A 21,172-nucleotide genomic window follows, 5' to 3' on the forward strand; every position below is an offset into this window, starting at 1 on the left:
TCTTTGACTAGAATTGACAGTAGTGGGGTAGGGAAAAAGACATTATAGGTATGAGAACATACTGAGGTAGAAAGCCATGAGTTCCAATGACAGAGACAGAGAATTGTGGATATCAGACAAAGGGTGTAAACAAATTCCTCTTTGGGAAAAGAATAGAGTAAATGGGAAAGAAAGAGTAGTTGTAACTTGTCACTGGTAGACATGATTATCACATGCTTGCTTAGGATAATTTTTATAAAAACCTGGGATAGTTATGATTGATATATAAAATTCTTACTTAAGTAAAATTCTGTGAGCTGTATAAGAAAGAACTAGAGATGAACTTATAATGATTAAATCAGGTTTTTAAAATAACCCATCTGATGGAAAGTATTAAGGAAAGAAATTTATTTATAGCTATACTTTAGCCATTTCTTACACAAACATAAAAATTCCAATTAAGAATGAAGAAAATGTGTAGCTGGGTATGGTGGCATAGGTTGGTAATCCCACTGACTCGGGAGGCTGAGGCAGGAGGACTGCAAGTTCAAGGTCAGCCTCAGAAATTTAGTGACACACTGTCTCAAAATAAAAAAAATTAAAAAAAATTCTTTAAAGAGGTGGGGGTGCGGTTCAGTGGTTAAACATCCCTGACTTCAATCCCTGATACCCACCCCCCCAAATGTGAGGAATAGTAATGCATATAATTAAAAAGTTATTTCATAAATTAAATGTTTTGGAAATTGGCTAATTATATCCATCATTTAGTACTGTTTGAACGGAAGACATAATGAATATAAAGTGTCTAACACAAGTCTGGCATTCAACAGAAATGGCAGCTTTTATCTTATTTATTTTTATGTGGTGCTGAGGATTGAACTCAGGGCCTCATGCTTGCTAGGCAAGTGCTCTACCACTGAGCTATAGCCCCAGCCAAGAAATGACAGCTTTTATTGATAGTTAATGATCTGCAATATTTTTTTTTGCAACTTCATTTAATTATTTATTTTATGTGGCTGAGGATCAAACCCAGTGCCTCACATGTGCTAGGAAAGCTCTCTACCACTAAGTCACATCCCAAGCCCCATGATCTGAAATACTTTATAATTTCTGTGCCTGAATGAAATATTTGATGTTTTATGCTGTCATACTGTAACAACAATTTTACACACATGTAAAGACTATTTATCAAACTTAATATTATTATTATTTGCCAATATTAAAGGATTATCCAAAGATTCACTCTTGATAAAAATAAGCAGATAACTATGAAGACAGATGTACTTTTTAGATATGTAAAAGATCAAAGAGAAAATACCTAGTAAATTTTCCACTCATTTTGTAGATGTGGTCCTGTATTTTATCCCTGTGACTAGTAGAATCTATTCAGAACAGGAACACCTGACTTCAGAGCTTATTTTCCTCTAGATAAATTGAGAAGCCAAGCCTATAATATTGATTAATGAGAACTTGGAAAGCAAACAGAAGATACTTTATTGCTTATGCTATTTAAACTACTTAGATCATGCTTCAGAATTCACTGGCTATAATGCTGCTTCCTTTAGCTATATGACACTGGATGTTTATAATCTAAATAGATATGATTTTTGGGGTTGTAAAAATCTCATGGGCTGGGAAAATATTAATAAATACAAAGCATCAAAAAGAATTTCCTTTGATAGTTGATTGTAGATAATTAGAATTTAAGTTATCAATTGCTTAACAATATTTAGAGAAAGAATAAAGATGTACTAACAGAGAGAGAGAGAAAGAAAAGAAGAGAGGCAGGGAGGAGGGGAAGAGAGTCATTACTAAGATATGATGCAGTCTACCCTGAAAAGGGTAATGATGGGAAAAGTTTGAGAGGTACCAAGAACAGCAAAAAATAGCCAAGGCAGAAATGAATATATAAATAGATGACTGAAAAGGAGATATGTGTACACATGCATGTGTGCAAAAAATAAAAATGAGACTAGAAGACAGTCTTGCAGTGCCTTAAAAAGTTAAATATAAAGTTACTATTTGAGTCAGCACTTCCACTCCTAGGGATATACTCAAAAGATTAAAACATGTATCCAGCTGGGCATGGTGGAGTGCACCTGTAATCCTAGTGACTCAGGAGGCTGAGGCAGGAGGATAGAAATTTCAAGACCAACCTCAGCAATTTAGTGAGGCCCTGAGGACTTAGTGAGATGCTGCTTCAAAATAAAACATATAAAAGGCTGGGGATATGGCTAAGTAGTTGAGCACCACTGGGTTCAATCTCCAGTACCCAAAACAACAACAACAAAAAATATGTATACATAAATATACAAATACACACACACACACACAATAACTGGTACATAATTATTCAAAACATCATATTCATAACAGGCAAAAAGTGAAAGTAACCAAATGTCCTTCAACTCATAAAATATATCAGTTGATGATAAAATGTGGCATATATACAATGGAATATTATTCAGCCATAAAAAGAAATGGATTACTGATTCACATTACAACATGGATGAGCCTTGAAATATTTTGCACAGATAAAAAACCAGTCACAAAAGACCACATATTATATGATTTAATTTATATGAAATACCACTGTAGCAAATTTATAGAGACAGAAAGTAAATTAGCAGTTGCCTAAGGCTGATGGGAAATGGAAAATTGTGAGATGACAGGTAAAAAATATGGAGTTTTTTGGGGGAGTAATTAAAATGTTCAAAATTTACTATAGTGAGAGTTGTACTACCCTGTGATTATAATAAAACAACTGAATTGTACAAATTAAATAGAGAAATTTTATAATATGTGAAGTCATTTTGCAGCCTTGGACAGCTTTATTCAGATTACAAATGTTTTTTATTATACCAAGACTTTTAAAAGGTAGAATAAGTAGCTGGCTTTTTAAAAAATTAAAATCTAAGGCTAAACACAGTGCAGGTGTAGCTCAGTGGTAGAATGCTTGTCTAGTGAGCTTAAGGCCCTGTTCAATGTCAGTACCACACACACACATACACACACACACACACACACACACACACACACACACACACAGGCAAATGAATCTTATTAATGAATAGAACATTCATTAGGAGGGTACCATCAAATAAATGAATAAATATATTAATTTGACAGCAACATTTTTAGACTTACCTTTATATTGAGTGATATGATTCCAAAGGGGTAAATTTTCTTTTTCCTTTCTTTTGGTACTACAGATTGAACCCAGGGGCACTTAACCACTGAGCACATCCCCAGCCCTTTTTATATTTTTTATTTTGAAGCATAGTCTCACTAAGTTGCTGAGGCTTCTTTGAATTTGCAATTCTCCTGTCTCAGCCTCCGGAGCGACTGCATGAATTTTCAATTCTTGAATTTGTTTTATCCTTGATTTTTTAAAGTTTGTTTTTCATTGCATTATAGTTGTACATAAAAGGAGAGTTCATTCTGACATATTCATAAAAGAAGTAACATAGTTTTCTCCATTTCAATCCTAATACTCCTTACCTCTTCCCTTTCCTTGGCTTTCTCTCTGGTTCCCTTCCTCTTTTCTATTGGTCTTCCTTCTATGGACTTATTTTTCACTTGATGCATTATAGTTACATATAAATTGGAATGCACTGTGATATATTCATAAATGTTCCTAGAATAATTTGGTTAACTACATTCCCCAGTTCTTCCCCTTCCCCTTGCCTCTTTCCTCCCCAATATGTCCCCCTACCTACAAAGCACACTTCTACTCTTCCAATGTCCCTTCTATTTTTCTGAAAAAAATGATGGTTAGATGTCATAGAAGAAAGTGGCAATGTCTTAATCTAATGCCTACTGTCTGGCCCAATGGCTCTTCCATCCTTGTCAAGGGAGTTATAACCTTTTATCCTGTCATTCAACACTATAACTCAATTGCTTTTTTAAAAATTTTTGGTTGTAGATGGACACAATATCTTTATTTATGTATTTATTTATTTTTATGTGGTGCTGAGAATTGAAGCCTCACATGCACTAGGCAAGTGCTCTATTACTGAGCCGCAACCCCAGCCATCAACTTTTTTTTAATTATCTCATTTGCAAATACTCTTTCTCTTAAAAATTTTTCACAGGAAACTGGAAAGGTAGTAGAGGTTTTTTAAAATCTATTGCTTTAGCACGTACAAGGCCTACAAAGCCCTGAACAGAGGAAAAGAGGGAAAGAAAAGGAGAAGAAAGAAAAAATGGAGAGAAAAGAAAGGAAGTCCATTGCAATAACTCCCTTCTAAAAATCTATAGTCTAGAACTATGATAGCAGAAGAGAAAAATGCACAGATGAATGTAAAAGACAAATTCATTTGATCTGATGATTAATGATTCACAGATTATGGGGAGAAAGAAAAAGAAGCAATTACTAATATATTGCATGGAAGGAGTGTCAAAATTGGGAAAGTTAGAGACAACTGTTTTAGAGAAATTGATAAATTTAGTTGAAATTAGTAATAAATTAATATATAGGTTATTTTGGTAGAAAATTTATCACTGACAGTATGGCATGTTAGAAAAATCAATATAATTTTATGTGTATTTTTATTTTACTACTATGAACTTCATAAAGATGAGTTCTAAATCTTATTCATTGTGTAATCCCAGCACTGATCTTACTGCCTTTAAGAGTTAAAATAATTTTCAGTTGAGTCAACTCAAGATCAATTCTTGAACACATATGCTCATTTAAAATTAAATGTAACATGAAGACAGGCAGAGAAGAGAATCTTGAAAATTGTAAAGAGCACAATGTTTGATCATAAGATACTATTTAAAAAATTTAGACTTTTTAAAATAAATAAAACTAATATTTAAAGACAAATAATATATTTTGATGAAATCAAAATTTAAGCATTAAGCAAATAAAGTAAGATTTAAGCTATTTTAAATTTGGTTAAATGGATGTATATGGCAGTTTTTCATTAAATTAAAAATAATTTTAAAATACCAATTCTTGAGGTATTTTAACAATGAGTTTTGGTATTCATACTTATCTGATCATTTTTGTTATGAGGTTTTTATACCTTTATTATGAGGAGTAGAATGTGTTACTTTAAAAATCTATTGAACATTGTGAATTGTGCTGCTATAAACATTGATGTGGCTGTGTCCCTGTAGTATGCTGTTTTTAAGTCCTTTGAGTATAGACCAAAGAGAGGGATAGCTGGGTGAAATGGTGGTTCCATTCTCAATTTTCCAAGGAATCTTCATACTGCTTTCCATATTGACTGCACTAACTTGCAGTCCCACCAGCAGTGTATAAGTGTACCTTTCTCCCCACGTCCTTGCCAACACTTATTGTTGTTTGTCTTCATAATAACTGTCATTCTCACAGGAGTGAGATGGTATCTTAGAGTAGTTTTGATTTGCATTTCTCTACCACCCTACCACCAAGCCACAACCCCAGCCCTCAACTTTTTCTTAATTATCTCATTTTCAAATACTCCTTCTCTTAAAATTTTTTTCACAGGAAATTGGAAAGGGAGTAGAACATTTTTTCATATATTTGTTGATTGATATCATCTTCTGAGAAGTGTCTGTTCAGGTCTTTGGCCCATTTGTTGATTGGGTTATTTGGTTTATTTGATGCTTAACTTTTTGAGTTCTTTATATGCTGTAGAGATTAGTGCACTATCTGATGTGTGAGGGGTAACAATTTGCTCCCAATAACTGTGGAAAAAACTTAGATGTCCTTCTGTAGATGAATAAATTAAAAAATGTGGCATATATACACAATGGAATATTACTCAGCTATAAAAGAGAATATAATCATGGCATTTGCAAGTAAATGGATGACACTGGAGAAGATAATGCTAAGTGAAGTTAGCCATTCCCCCCAAAAAACAAATGCCCAATGTTTTCTCTGATATAAGGAGGCTGATTCATATTGGGGTAGGGATCAGGGCGCATGGGAGGAATAGAGGAACTCTAGATAGGGCAGAGGGGTGGAATAGGAAGGGAAGGGGCAGGGGGTTAGCAAGCATGGTGGAATGTGGTTGACATCATTATCCAAAGTATATGTATGAAGACACCAATTAGTGTGAACATAATTTATATACAACCAGAGATATGAAAAATTGTGCTATATATATACAATAAGAATTGTAATGCATTCCACTGTCATTTATTTTTTTAAAAAATCAATTTAAAAATTTAAAAAAGTTGAAATACTAAAAATAAATAAACAAACAAACAGACCATCAAGCATATGAGAGGCTCCATTTGAAAAACAATCTGGGGCTGCAGCTGTGGCTCAGTGGTAGAGCACTTGCCTAGCAATGTATGAGGCACTAGGTTCGATCCTAGGCACCACATAAAAATAAACAAATAAAATAAAGATATTGTGTTCAACTACAACTAAAAAATATTTTTAAAAATCTAATAAACATATGTATTTTTCCTCAGTCTTAAAGGATATATTCCCAGAAAATTTAACTCAGTATGTTGAAATGTCATCAGTAATTCATTGAGAATTTCTGCTCATAAAAATAATCAATTCAATGTATTATGTTACTAATATAAGCAAATATATTATGCTTTCAGACAGTAATTGCTCCTTAGTAAACTTACTGTTGAAAATGCCTATGTCCAATATCAAATAAGATTTATGTATAATACAGATCTTCATTTTGGAGTAATGGCTTTTTATTAAAAATACTTACGGTTCTGTTTTTCACCAAGAGCAACCAATGTTTCAAGAACTTTAATTCCTTCTTGAACAGCCAAAAGTTCATTGTTACTTGCTGGTCTGTTTCTTTCAACAGCTTTTAGCTTTTCAACCACTATGGGGGCTAATGAATGTAGGGAGTTGAAAGGGCATGGATGTAATGCTGGAAGACTGAGAGGAGAAGCTGGTAACATTTGGCTTGAACCTATGTAAGGAGATCATTCAATCAATTAACACATGATAGTTCTTATCTGCTCTACAATCACATTACATCTTAATATGTATGTAATACAGCACAATGAAAATATAAATGTTATTTTCCATATAAGAGAAATGAAAGAGAGTAACGGAACTTTCTTTCAATAAGCTAACTGAATAAACCTCTCAAAAAAATCGAAATCTCTCGAAATAATTCTTTGTACCAATTTAAGTTTTGTAGCCATAGAAAATAAAGTCTCACTGGCTTTTAGATTAGAAAAACTTCATATGAATAATTATTTTTTAAAAAAGGAAGAAGGAAAAGAAGAAAAGTTATAAGTATTGGGGGAAAATAGTGGAATAAAATTGTTTCAGCTCTTTGTAGAATACAAATTGCCAAACTTCACTGACATCAGAAATACCTGGGGAGCATTTTAAAAATACAGATTCCTGAGTCACAACTCTGAAGACTCTGATTCAGGTGGCTAGGAGGCCAGGAATGTTTCTAAGTTGTTTTATTTTTCCTGATACACAGAAGATTGGATAATCATAACTTAAGACTTCACCACTGTAAAATAATAAAACATGTTTTCTAAACAAACAAGTTTTGAATAGGCTTATTAAAATATGTAATAATATAAACTTATCCATTAATGTAGTGAGTATCATTTAAATAAATATTGGAAACCCTGAAAATCTCTCCTAATATGGCTGAGAACTAATCAAAGATATTAGAGAGTTTCTGCATATTTAAGTAAACATACAAATGTGTTTCTTTTATGGTTAAACCCAGTGATATTTTCTAGTTTTTCCATTTAAAACTCTTACTGTAAATACTTAGGTTTTCCTTATATATAACACATTTTAATGAATCAACCAGATATTCTCCTGATAAAGTGGAATGTTTGCTTAGGTGTAACTTACCCATGGGTCACATGAATTTAATGCATTTTTAAATGTGTTCATGCAGCCATTCTGTAATGACTGAACTCCTATTATTTCACTACAGTAGACCACAGGAAGAGTGCAATTGCTGTCAGCATGCTAACTTCATCAGGTGTGGGCACAGAAACTTCTGAAAATGAAAAATGGAAAAAAAAGTGCCATTTCCAAAACTTTTGGAAATTTAATCTTCAACAGCTCTCTCCTGCTCCTAACATTAATCACAGTTTATCAAGAAAATAAATTAAAATGTTGACATTTTGAAACATGTAATTATAAATAATTCAGGCAAAATGGATACTAAAACCACTGTGTGCAAGTTAAATAGACAACAAACAATTAAGGTAGTTTCAAAATATCTCCCCATTGATTCCTTGTTAGTTATAAAAGGGAGAAATAACAACTGTATAGTGGAGAAACAAGGCAGATACGATTTTAATGAAGTCATTAAAGTTAAGATTCCAAATAATGAGACAAAGCAACATTATATGCTTTCTTTTATAATGCTCTGAGAAGACATAACAATATTTATATAGTATTTTTCCAAAATGCATAAAAGTAAAGAAAAAAATAGATAACTCAAAATTATGAAACATTCTACAAAAGTAGATGGCCTGCACTCTTCAAAAATATTAATGTAATGGGGCTGGGATTGTGGCTCAGCAGTAGAGTGCTCACCTACCACGTGGATCCTCAGCACCACATAAAAAACAAGTGGATAAATAAATAAAAACGAAGGTATTGTGTCCAACTACAACTTAAAAACAAACAAACAAAAAAACATTAATGTCACAAAAGATTAAGCCTGAGGAACTATCCCAGATTAAAGAAATATGACAACTAAGGAAAAGAAAAAGTTCTATAAAAGTCATGATTAGGACATTTAAAATATGCATATGAATAATAACAGCATTTTATCAATGTTAAATTGCCTAAATTTTATAATTCTTCTATTATCATGTAAGGAATGTTCTTGTTCTTAGGAAATCTGTGAAGTATTTAAAGAGTCATGATGACTTCAACATATTTTCAAATGGTTCAGCAAAATTAATAATAAAGGTACAGGGGCTGAGGTTGTTGCTTAGTGGCAGAACACTGGCCTCCCACATGTAAGTCACTGAGTTTTATTCTTAGCACTGCATAAAAATAAATACACAAAATAAAGATATTGTATCCGTGTATAACTAATTTTTTTTAAAAAAAATAAAGATATAAGGGTTATGTGGACAATAATAAATCCTTGAGGCAAAATGTTAACTGGTGAATCTAGGAGGAGGATATATTGGTGTTTTCTACACTTGAAATTAAGTTTGATGGGCTGAGGATGTGGCACAAGCGGTAGCATGCTGGCCTGGCATGTGTGCAGCCTGGGTTCAATCCTCAGCACCACATACAAAGATGTTGGGTCCACCTAAAATTTAAAAAAATATATATTAAAATTCTCTCTCTCTCTCTCTTTCTAAAAAAATTCAGTTTGATATTTATTTCAAAAAATCAAAGGATTACAAGTGAAAAAAAAGTTTTGGGGGCTGGGAATGTGGCTCAGGCGGTAGCGCGCTCGTCTGGTATGCGTGCGGCCCGGGTTCGATCCTCAGCACCACATACCAACAAAGATGTTGTGTCCGCCGAGAACTAAAAAATAAATATTAAAAATTCTCTCTCTCTCTCTCTCTCTCTCTCTCTCTCTCTCTCTCTCCTCTCTCACTCTCTCTTTCAAAAAAAAATGTCCTTTAAAAAAAAAAAGAAAAAAAGTTTTGGAGCATTCTTGATGGGATTTATGTATATGTGTATGTATGTCCACATATATACACATACAAATATTTTAAAATAAAATATCTCAGCTCTTAGAGTAAAGAAGTAGGGTTTCCAAATGGAAATTCTTCATTATAATTTTTTTTTCTTAAGCAAGAATTAAGGGGGGCTGGGGATGTGGCTCAAGCGGTAGTGCGCTCACCTGGCATGCTTACGGCCCGGGTTCCATCCTCAGCACCACATAAAAACCAAGGTGCTGTGTCTGCTGAAAACCAAAAACAAATATTAAAAAATTCTCTCTCTCTCTCTCTCTCTCTCTCTCTCTCTCTCTCTCTCTCTCTCTCTCTCTCCTTTCTCTATCTTTAAAAAAAGAATTAAGGGAATTGCTAGCCTATACTATATCAATATTCCCATGGCTTTGATCCTTCATTCATAAGTATACCTCCTGTGAGTTCAGCTCTGGACAGAATATCTTAGGCAAGTTAATTGTATTATCAGACCTTCAAATTCACTTCATATAATGAACCAGCTTGATAAAATAGCAAACACTTTCTGTTAATGTTGACAAGTTAGGTCTGGGGTTGTGGTTCAGTGGTACAGTGTTTGCCTAGCACATGTGAGGCACTGGGTTAGACCCTCAGCACTGTATAAAATTAAACTTAAAAAAAATAAATAAATAAAGGCATTGTATCCCTCTACAACTAAAAAAATTTTTTTTTAAATTGACAATTTAGGGTTCGGGCTGCAGCTCAGTGGTAGAGGCACTGGGTTCAATCCTCAGCACAACATAGAAAAAATAAAATAAAAAATAAAGATATTGTAGGGCTAGGGCTGGGGCTTAGTGATAGAGTGTCTAGCACATGCGAGGCACTGGATTTAATCCTCAGCACCACTTAAAAATAAAATAAAATAAGGGTATTGTGTCCAACTACATAATATATATATATATATGTATATATATATGTGTATATATATATATATATATATATATATTCTAGATATGCTCAACAAAATTAAAACTAAACTACTTATAACAAATTCTTAACCATTTCTTCTTCCTGATATTTCTATTTATCTATCAATCTGCACATACATTCATATATGAGGCATTTAATCTTTTTAAGTTTGTTAAAATCTATGTTAAGAAGCAAAATATTAACACTTTATAAAGCTAAAATAATTTCAGTTACATTAATATAACTAAAGTTTCTCCCTTATACATATTTTTTTTAAAAAATCACATTCTAAATATCTGTACATTATTCAAAATATAAAAAGCATATGGAAAAGAAAATAAGAAAACAAAACTTGTAATTCTACCATCCAGTGACAGTTTAGATTTAATTTCTAGGTTTTGACTTAATTTCTTCTGGTCTAAGTTAATTATATATATATTTGCTTAAAAATATGATATATAACAGGTAAAATGGACATATAATTCAAATTAATATATTGTCATGAATAATTTTTCCCACTGACAAATATATTTATAACACATTTTATTATTGTAAAATAAATGTATTGATGATAAATAATTTTGAATTTAAATTTTAATTAACAAGGCCAAAGAATATGCATTCTGTGTGTGTGGTACTATGGATTAAATTTAGTGCCTCATGCATGCTAATCAATTGTTCTACCACTGAGCTACATATAGCCCCAAGTATGCATTTTCTTTCTTTTTTCTTTTTTTAATTGGTTTGGGAATTTAATCTACTTTATCACTGAGCCACATCCCCAGTCCTTTTTATTTTAAAATCTGAGACAGGGTATCACTAAGCTGCTCGGGGCCTCACTAAGTCACTGAAGCTGGTCTCAAACTGGCAATCCTGTGTTAGCCTCTCTAGTCATTGGGATTACAAGTGTGCACCACCACTTTTACCTAATGTGCCTTCTTTCCTTTGTTCTTTCTTCTATTGGTTATTAATTCTCTTATAAGACCTCTTTATTTGTTAATAGAATAAACAGTGACATAGATATTATTATTAGTTTTTCAGATACTTTCCAATGTAAGATGCTTTGATGTCTACATAGGCCAATATATCAGTCTATGTATATGTATATTTCCTCTGCAGTATCTCTCACTGACTTATAGTTAGTCTTTTGCCATTCTGCCAAAAAAGCTCATCTGTATTTTCTTTGTTTTCTTATTTTAAACATTTTATATTACCATTTAAATTTATCTCGTGTTTATTTTAAATCATGATATAAGATGAAGGGATAATGAGAATTCATTTCTCAAACAGTTAATTGGTACACTCATTTGAAGAATCATGAATAAATGATATTTATTGTTTATTTGCTTAAAATACATGTGTCTTCTATAGAAATCTCTTCTGTTCTACTCTCCCATCCACTGATTCCTGGGCTACTAAACATTTTTAAATTATGTGGAATTTTTGTATTAGGCAACAGGACAAATCTTTCTTTATTATTCTTTTTTGTTAGTTCTTCTACATTTTATTTATAGCCAAAAAAGAAAAACTTGAGAGAAAAAGCCAAATACAGAAGAAAATGGACAAAAACATGACTAAGGATTTCCCTCCAAATGAAACACAAACATGAAAAATACTTATATTCATTAGGAAAATGAGAAGTAACAATTAAAGCAACATGATAGGACATATTAGCCATCATATAACAAAATTTGGAAACCAAATAATACCAAGTATTGGTCAGGATATGGGGAAACAAAGATCATCTTATGCTACTGATGTGAGTGAAAATTCACTTGGCTACTTTGGAGAACAATTTGGCGATGTCTGATAAAATGGAAGTTAATATATGCCATCAATTCCACTTATAGATATATACACTAGAAAATTTCTCACAGCACACATGCAAAAGCAACCCATGTTTGCTAAAGCAACTTTTTTAATTGGGAGAAACTAAAAACAGCAAAAATATCCATTGACAGGAATGAATAATTGAACAAATAAATGTGATGTAAAGCTACATAGGAGTTAAGAATGAATGAAGGTTTTATTTATCTACATTAATAGAACCAAAACTTAATTACAGAGGGAAAAAAAAGTAGAATGGGATATTATTACATTACTTATGTAAATTAAATAGTACAAAAATATATATCATTCATGGTTACTTATCTCACTTTCTATATAATGCATATATACATATATATAAACTAAGTATATTTGTTAAAATAATTGATACATATTAACATAGAAAATATAATTTATAATAGGGAAATTTCTAGAATAAAATATATCAATACCAAGTTTATGGTTCCATTTAGGGTACACTGCAATAGTGACAGATACTTGAACTTCTTTCCAATTTTATATCAATTATACTAACACATGTCAACTCTGGGTATATATCATATCTTTTTTTAAACTTTCCAGTATGTATTAAACTTCTAAGACAAAGATATTTAAAGTCAATGATTCAGACGGAGTTATTGAAACTTCAAATCCAAAAAATGTGACTAATGCACCTCTCTGAGTTAATTCAATGTTATACAGCAATTTTCTGATTAGAGTACTTTAATAATTAATTAATTAGGGAACAGAAAGATATCTGAACAGATCAAAAGTTTTAAAAAACTCTGACCGGTTACCTGGTCGTGAATATTCCAGGATACATGCAAGAGTGCTATGAATTAGAGCTGTCCACTGTTTTTGAGTTTCCTCAGTTTTTGCCATTGAAAGTGTCATGATACTTTTAATCCCTTGAAGAGCTGCACTGACTGGTAGAGGAACATGATTGTCTGTAGATTTTATTGCTGTGTCTTTTAATATTCTTGAAATTAAGAACAGAATTGTGGGCAGGATTGTCATACATCCTAAAATAAAAACAAATCAGATTACCTCATAATTACTCAATGCCACTGTAGAAGTTTCCATTCCTTATTTTTTTTTTACAATTAATTATGTTTGTCTTTTTTCCCCTCTTCCTTTAGACAGGGTCTCACTTTGTTTCTCTGGCTGGCCCCACATCCCTAGGCTAAAGTGATCCTTCTGCCTCAGCCTTTGGAATAGCTGGGACTAGAGTGCATGGCACCATGCCTGGCTGACTATTATTTATTTATTTTCTTTGTTTTTATATAAAATTTGCTACATTACTTTTACTATAATTCAATGTTTGAAAAAGAACATAAGAAATTGCCATTTATTTTAGAGAAGAGAGAACTGATATTTTCTTTTTCCAACCCAGCCATTTTGTTACTGCTAATATTTCACCTATTTAGTAGTCCATGCCCTTCATAATTAAAATGAAAAAGAAGATAGAAAAACAGAAGGAGAATACTACCATATACTTTAAGAAGCATCTAAGTTACCTGGTGAATCTTATTAGTAATTCTAAAATATATAATTAAACTTCAGTGTACTAAAGGCAGCCTAATCAAGCCAGGAAAATGAGAAGACTACTGAGGTAAGCAAAGAAGAAATTATAGAATCCCAGAATTTGTGGATAAAAATTCAACCATGGTGGCGGGGGTGGGGGGCCTGGGGTTGTGGCTCAGTGGTTGAGCATGTTCGAGGTGCTGGGTTTCATCCTCAGCGCCACATAAAAATAAATAAAATAAAGATATTGTGTCCAACTACAACTAAAAATAAATCAACCACACACTTAACAAAAGAATCCCTTCACTATTCTTATAGGTAGCTTCCTACAAAACTCCAAGGAGAGAAAGTCATTCTTTTTACACATGTAGGGTAACTGTAAGAATCAAAAAATTGTCTCTTGGGTATACTGAAATTTACCAGTATGTTTACTAATAATTATTTTTACTTTCCAGCAAAACAAGGAAAGTTTGCTTCCATATAATATAACAGTTCTTAAATATCTATTATATTTACTAGTCATGATTTCTTTAGATACTCCTTAGAGATGGCTGTCACTCTCCTCTGAAATTCTTTAGCTTTTCAATGGTGCTCATGAATGTCAACCAGATTAGAAAATAATGAGCTTTGTAATTCTACCTTACTATCTTCCCAGTCTGCAGTTCTGTCTTGTTTGAAACATATCTGAAAAGACAGCTTAGGTCTTTCATTTTTTGAATCTTTAATCTTTATAGGATCTTAAAAGCACATAAATCTTTTTAAAAGACTGACCTCTCATTTCACACTTGAGATTTAAGAGAAAAATAAATTATAAGTGTTTAAAATTCAAGGCAAGATCACTTTCACTACTGCTTATAATGCATTTTGAAATACTGATCAATACTGTACCAGCAGGTGAACAAAGGGACGGTAAATCAGAGAGAATGGTGACTGTGGCTGCCACCAGAGGAGCACTTTCTTCTGACAGCCGGGTTTTAGTGACTATGTGACTTGGAGAGTCTGACATCTTGGTACTCAGATGTGGCATATGCTGAACTAAAATGAACATCAATAGTTCCATAGTTGCAAACATAAGAGATTTTCCAGGAATGAGGCCACAACTATAAACTCCTTCTCCTAATACTGGACAGGACTCTTTTTCCATTTGATCTTCATCTTAGATAAAAAATAATTTTGGTAAAATTTTCAGCAGAAAATTGAAACTGGTATATAAAATATCACGATAAATACCTTTAAGAAATTCCTTCAAAAGGATTTACTTGTAGTAAATGCCTAAATAATGCCAAATGTCTTTCTTAGTATAATTCTATGCCTTACTAGAATTTTGTGTATTAACTTCTCTAAACTGATGGATAGTTATTTTTTACTTGGAAAATATTAGGTATTTATTTCCTAATAAAGATAACACATATGCTAGGTTAAACTATGTGAAGTTGACATTTTTGGAGGGGAAAAATGATCAGCTATCAGCAATTTCATTTGGTCCTAATGAAAACAAAATCAGTTTCAAATTTTCTAAATGTATGATCATTTTTTAAATCATAAACCTCCTGGCCTTACTACTTTAAAAATTAGAGTGCAAATAAGGTTTACTTTAAGTTAGTGTGATTTAAAGTGCTTACTTAGAGTATTTCTTTTTTCCTGCAAATAATCCTGAGCAGCTCTTACTATCTGTTGTAAAACTCCAGTAACCAACAGCTGGATGGATGGTGGGTTCCAGGTCAAAAGGAGATGATGCAAAACACTCAGCAACTCAACACCAATCAGCTATTATAAATTGAATCAAATAAGTTGTATTAATTTTAATTTTAAAGGATAAACATATATTATTAAAAGCTGAGAAAACATACATATGAAAACAAAGTATTTTGCAATTAATATTAACATAGAGGGCTGTGTAACAAATAAGAATATTAACAATCTTGGGAAATGGTCACATTTCATTCTAACAGATTTTTAAGCAACAAATGTCTTAAATATTTAAGTTGAATTATTCTCCCACAGTTAAAAAATACTTGAATTAAACAATATTGTTAGAGTTTAGTGCCCTTAAACCAAATCTAAGCTGAGTACCTGAGAGTTGTGTGCCACAGACAGCGGCTGCGCAGTCTCGGGACCTGTCCTGCCTCCTGAGCGGCGGAGTGGGCGCTGTGGCGCTGTAGAAGGTCCACGGGTCTACTCTGTACGCCCAGCTCGCCTCACTCCTGCAGGGCTCCTCCAGGTGCTTGTTTATCGCTGGAGCCTCCGCTGCTTCGGCTGCGCCATCCCCCATCCTACCCCATCCCCCAGACCTCGCCCCCCCCCCAGCAGCGCTCCACTCAGCCTGGCTGGCCCCCTCCCCCTTCTCCTCCTCCCACCTGGGCGGCCAGGCCCTTCCTCCCTTACACGCCTCCTCATCTTTTCCCTCCTTCTCCTCTTCCTCCAGCAGCGGGACTCAAGGAGCCTGCCCTGCGGCTGCGCTACTGCTCTGCGCTGCTTCTCGGCTTGCCTTGGTTCGGGGCGCACCCAGAGAAATGGGAGAATCGCAGCGTTCAGAGCGCCCGCCAGCACAGTGGCCTCCGCGGCTAGCCTAGGAGCACCTGGGGCCAGAAGGCTACACCAGTGCCAGGCAGTTTTGAGTTCTTTCCCTCTGTCTGATTTCAGATTGTATGTGGCTTGCTAGATGGAGCTCTGTTGAATATTTGCTCCAAACTCCCAACTCTGGGATTTTTATTCAATATGAGAAACTCCTTTCTCATCTTTAAGAAGCAATATGTACCAATAGGGTGTTATGGGCTGCATCTCTTCTTATTGGTTGGTCCAACTTTCCTGTTCATTGAGGAGGGGTCACTTTTAATTGTCCTATTTGGTCAGGCATCTGTAATGCTTGATCAGCACCCATGCAGTTTAGTTCTTAAACATAGTGTCTCCTCTGCTTTCTAGAAATCATTAATTGAACATATGAGCCTGAGTATATGTTAAATGTTTTTGATATCTCTTTTAATCCTCAAAGTAATCTCATCATAAGTTATGATCAGACATATTTTTTTTACAGAAGAGAAACTGGCTCAGAGAAATGATTTAATTATTCCAAAGGGCCATAGGCTATGTGCCTGAGTCAAGATTCAGGTCAAGGTTCTGGTGACTTCATGTTGACACTATGTTGCTTTCCATCCAGGAGCAGCTTGTTGGTCGTGTAGTCTGGCATGCTTATCATATTCCACATCAAAATGTCTCTGCTAGGTTTCACTGTGTTTCCACATCCCTAGTTGCTGATCAGGGTGGTGGCCATTTACCTGTTTAGAACTAGGAGTACGCCCAAGTCTTACTGGCTAACTAGGCTTACAGGTCTTTCTTAACTCCCCAACATCCAGCTCATCCTGATCTTACTACTAGGCTAAATCCTGCTTAGATGAGACAGAAACTGTACATGTCAGTGTCCAGATCTGTGTGAAGATTTTACATCTTTATTCTGACATTGTTACATTCTGAAGCCACCAAAGGATTAAAGAGAGAGTTCCTTGTTTCTCATTCTGAACTTTATTTTTTTTTAGTTACTAAAATAAAGTTTGAGACTCTAAGCATATCATCAGAGCAGTTTATTTGCCAATGATGCAGTGAAACACACATTAAAAAATGCTTTCAGGAAGTAAAACTTGGGACTAGGGTTGTGGCTCAGTGGTAGATCACTCACCTAGCACGCATGAGGCTCTGGGTTCAATTGTCAGCATTATATGAAAAAAAGATAAATAAGTAAAGGTATTGTGTCCATCTACTATATATATATATATATATATATATATATATATATATATATATATATGTGTGTGTGTGTGTGTGTGTGTGTGTGTGTGTGTGTGTGTGTAAAAATAAAATTGGTGGTTTAGGTTTCAGCAGGCCATGAATCCAAATATTATTACAGTTAATGAAATTAATGGTAACTATTATTTGTTGATTATGTATATTGTTCCCAGACTTTATGTACATTCTCTTGTTTAATCCCCAAACAATTCTACATAACAGGGACCATTATCTTGGTTTTATAGATGAGGAAAACTAGGCACAAATCAGTTAAGCAACTTGTCTTAGATTAGGTTATAGGTTATCAATCGGAGAGTCAGGATTTGGAGATAAGGTATCTGATTTCAGAGCACAAGCTTTCCATCAAACATAAAGAATTATAATGTTTTATTTAAACAAACAGAAAATTATAGATAGTGTTGTTTTTCAAAGTAATAATGCTGTTACCTTGAGACAATATATATACCCATTTCCTAAGAATATTGACATTTCCCCAAAATATTTTTGGAACTGCCCTTTGATACAATTATAAATATACTAGAAAATTAGACTTGTTAGGTTTCTAGCCTGGTTTTGATTTTAAAACACCATTAGCTTAGTATAAAAATAGTTCCTTCAATCAAAAAAATTGATGAATATTGTCCCTCATGGAAATATACAAAATCAATTAATTCCCCAAAGAAGAAATAAAAATGACAAATAAACATACAAAAATAGTTTAAGCAAATATAGTCAAAGACATGCAAATTATAGTGAGAAAACAATTTTCATCTATTAGATTCACAAAAACCTTAATGACTGGCAATATCCAGGACTGGCAAGGCTGGAGGCAACAAAGACTTTCGTGAATTATTGATAGTACTACAACACAGTTCTTTTTTTCTGGAAAGAAGTTTGGCAACATATATGAAGTTTTAGCTGGATATATTCCTGATCCAGATATCACAATTTTGTGGGGTGGATGGTTCTGGAGATTGAACTCAGGGGCACTTGACCACTGAGCCACATCCTTAGCCCTATTTTTTGTTTGTTGTTTGTATTTTAATTAGATACAGAATCTCACTGAGTTGCTTCATGCCTCACCTTTACTGAGGCTGGCTTTGGACTCACGATCCTCCTTCTTCAGCCTCCTGAGCCAATGGGATTATAGGTGTGTGCCCCCACACCCAGCTCAGATACCACACATTTTTATTGTATCTGTAAAGATATTCATGATGCATTGTTGATTTTTTTAAAAAGGAATGATATGACAATAATCATGGTAGAATCTCATTTTATTTATATTTATACTTAACTTTATATCCTATCACTATACAAAAAGATATCATATATAAATAAAATTCTGGAAAAATGTTCACACACATATAGTCTACATTGGCACAGACTGCAATAATTTTGAACTGTTTTTAAGACATGAAACATATTCAAAAATGAAGTGGACTTGCCATGTCTGAAGACAAGCTTTCTTTATGTGAAACGTGGATCAGTCTCAAATGAGAATTTACAAAATTGTTTTATAATATAATGGAAAGAAGCTCTCCAAATGGTGAAGGCATTCAAGTGCTCAATATTTGAAGGTGTAATTCTGGATTGTTTGTTAACAAAATCTTCATACTGGTCTTATTTTTGTACCTCATTTGTTCTGTTTATTTACATCAGTTTTCATTAAAAAATTTGAGACCTGAGCCCTAAAGAAATTCACTCACTCAGTGTATGAACAGGCAGTAATTCCTTTAGCTTTGGTATGCATTAGTAAATGAAAGCATATTTTTAGTTGCTTGACCAAGCTCAGGAATCTGCAAGTCTGCTAACATTGCATTATGTGGATGGTGCCCTGAATAATACCATGTATCTTATTGCAAAAGCTGAAGATGTGCTTGTGGAATTTATTTTATTTGATTTATAAGGACTGCTGCACACAAATAGATTATTGTAGTGTCTGTGATTAATGGGACACCACACGGCTGCATGGACTTCATAAATCATTTGATGCAATGTCTGAGTGAATTTTATTTGCAAAATCAGTTTCAATCAGCCTGGCTTGAAAACTAGGTAAAGCAGAAGGAGCTGTCCAGTTGTGGGAGGTATCAAGGTGGAGCAGCAGGGAGCACTACATCCAGTTTATATCTCCAGTTATTAGTGCTTTGGAAGAGTGAATACACAGTATGTTAATTAAATCTGCAGATGGAATTGGAAATGTCACAAATGCTGAGAAGGCCAGGGAAATGATACAAATTGGCCTGAAATGATAAGTGGGGGTTGGAATAAAGACCAAAAAAATGTGACAGATTTGTCCGTGTGCATGAATCTGCAAATGCTTTGAAAAGATGGTTAATTTTATAACTCCGTTAAGATCCCAAATATCACATAAAATCTATTTGGGAATAATGAATATTTTAGAAAGTGACTACATGATTTTATTCCAAGATCAATAATATTCAGCATTTGTTTTTAAAATAATGATTTTATGGCTTTTTCAATATATAGATAATACATATTCATCATGGAAGAATCAGAAGCCATAGATCAGCAACAATAAAAAATATTCTTTAGATTTTTAATGGGATATATATTCATATAAACAAAAATGAGGAAATGAACTCATGTTGCATATTTAATTTGTTATCCAGCTTTGTGTTGTGATTATTGTTTTATTTTTTCTTTGTTTTTTCAGTACTGGGAATTGAACCCAAGGTCTTTCATATGCTGGGCAAGTATCCACCAATAAATGACACCCTGATAGCCCCTTTTTTTTAAATACTTTTTTTTAGTTTTTGATGGGCCTTTATTTTATTTATTTGTTTATATGTGATGCTGAGAACTAAACAGTGTATTACACATGCTAAGTGAGTGCTCCATCACTAAGCTACAACCCCAGGCACACCAACTCTTTTCTCTCTCTGTGAGAGAGAGAGAGAGAGAGAGAGAGAGAGAGAGAGAGAGAGAGAGAGAGAGAGAGAGATGAGTTGATGGGTCTTTATTGTTATTTATTTATATGTGGTGCTGAGAATCAAACCCAGTGCCTCACACATGCTAGGCAAGCATAGAGTGCTTGCCTACAATTGAGCTACAACTCCAGCCTCACTACCCTTTTGTTCCATATTTTTATTGGTGCTTCAGAATTACACATAATGTTGAGATTCAATGTTACCTACTCATACATGCAGACAACATAACAACATAATTTTGCCAATATAATTCCCCAGTATTTCTCAATATATTTCAGTCAATATCATTCTCCTTTCTCCTTTCCCCTAGTATGCTCCTATACTGATCTCCCTCAATTCTTCTATTTTCATGAGATCCCCTCATTTTCTTTTCCTCTTTCCACATATGATAGAAAACACAGGAACATTTGCTTTCTGAGTTTGGCTTGTGTCACTTAACACAATGTTTTCAAGTTCCATCCATTTTTCTGCAAATGACATAATTTCATTCATAAAGGCTGAATAAAACTCCATTGTTTATACATATAACATTTCCATTCTATCTTTTCAGATAGCCATTGAGTAACCAGTCTGGTGTCAGGTACAGTTTC

At 33.6% G+C, this 21,172-nt stretch overlaps 1 long non-coding RNA gene and 2 other non-coding genes across 3 annotated transcripts in view; 1 reads left to right on the plus strand and 2 right to left on the minus strand.

The window, feature by feature from the left end:
- The window catches only part of LOC144372897 (uncharacterized), a 66,275-nt gene that overhangs the window by 40,647 nt on the left and 4,456 nt on the right, over positions 1–21,172 (plus strand). The window lies entirely within an intron of this gene.
- Positions 839–911, minus strand: Trnaa-agc (transfer RNA alanine (anticodon AGC)). The gene has a single exon. It is a non-coding gene; the product is annotated as a tRNA-Ala (tRNA).
- On the minus strand, positions 3,742–3,866 carry LOC144372905 (U6atac minor spliceosomal RNA). The gene has a single exon (XR_013432728.1). It is a non-coding gene; the product is annotated as a U6atac minor spliceosomal RNA (small nuclear RNA).

The sequence above is a fragment of the Ictidomys tridecemlineatus genome, unplaced genomic scaffold (assembly GCF_052094955.1).
Source record: "Ictidomys tridecemlineatus isolate mIctTri1 unplaced genomic scaffold, mIctTri1.hap1 Scaffold_186, whole genome shotgun sequence".
In the NCBI taxonomy this organism is placed as follows: domain Eukaryota; kingdom Metazoa; phylum Chordata; class Mammalia; order Rodentia; family Sciuridae; genus Ictidomys; species Ictidomys tridecemlineatus.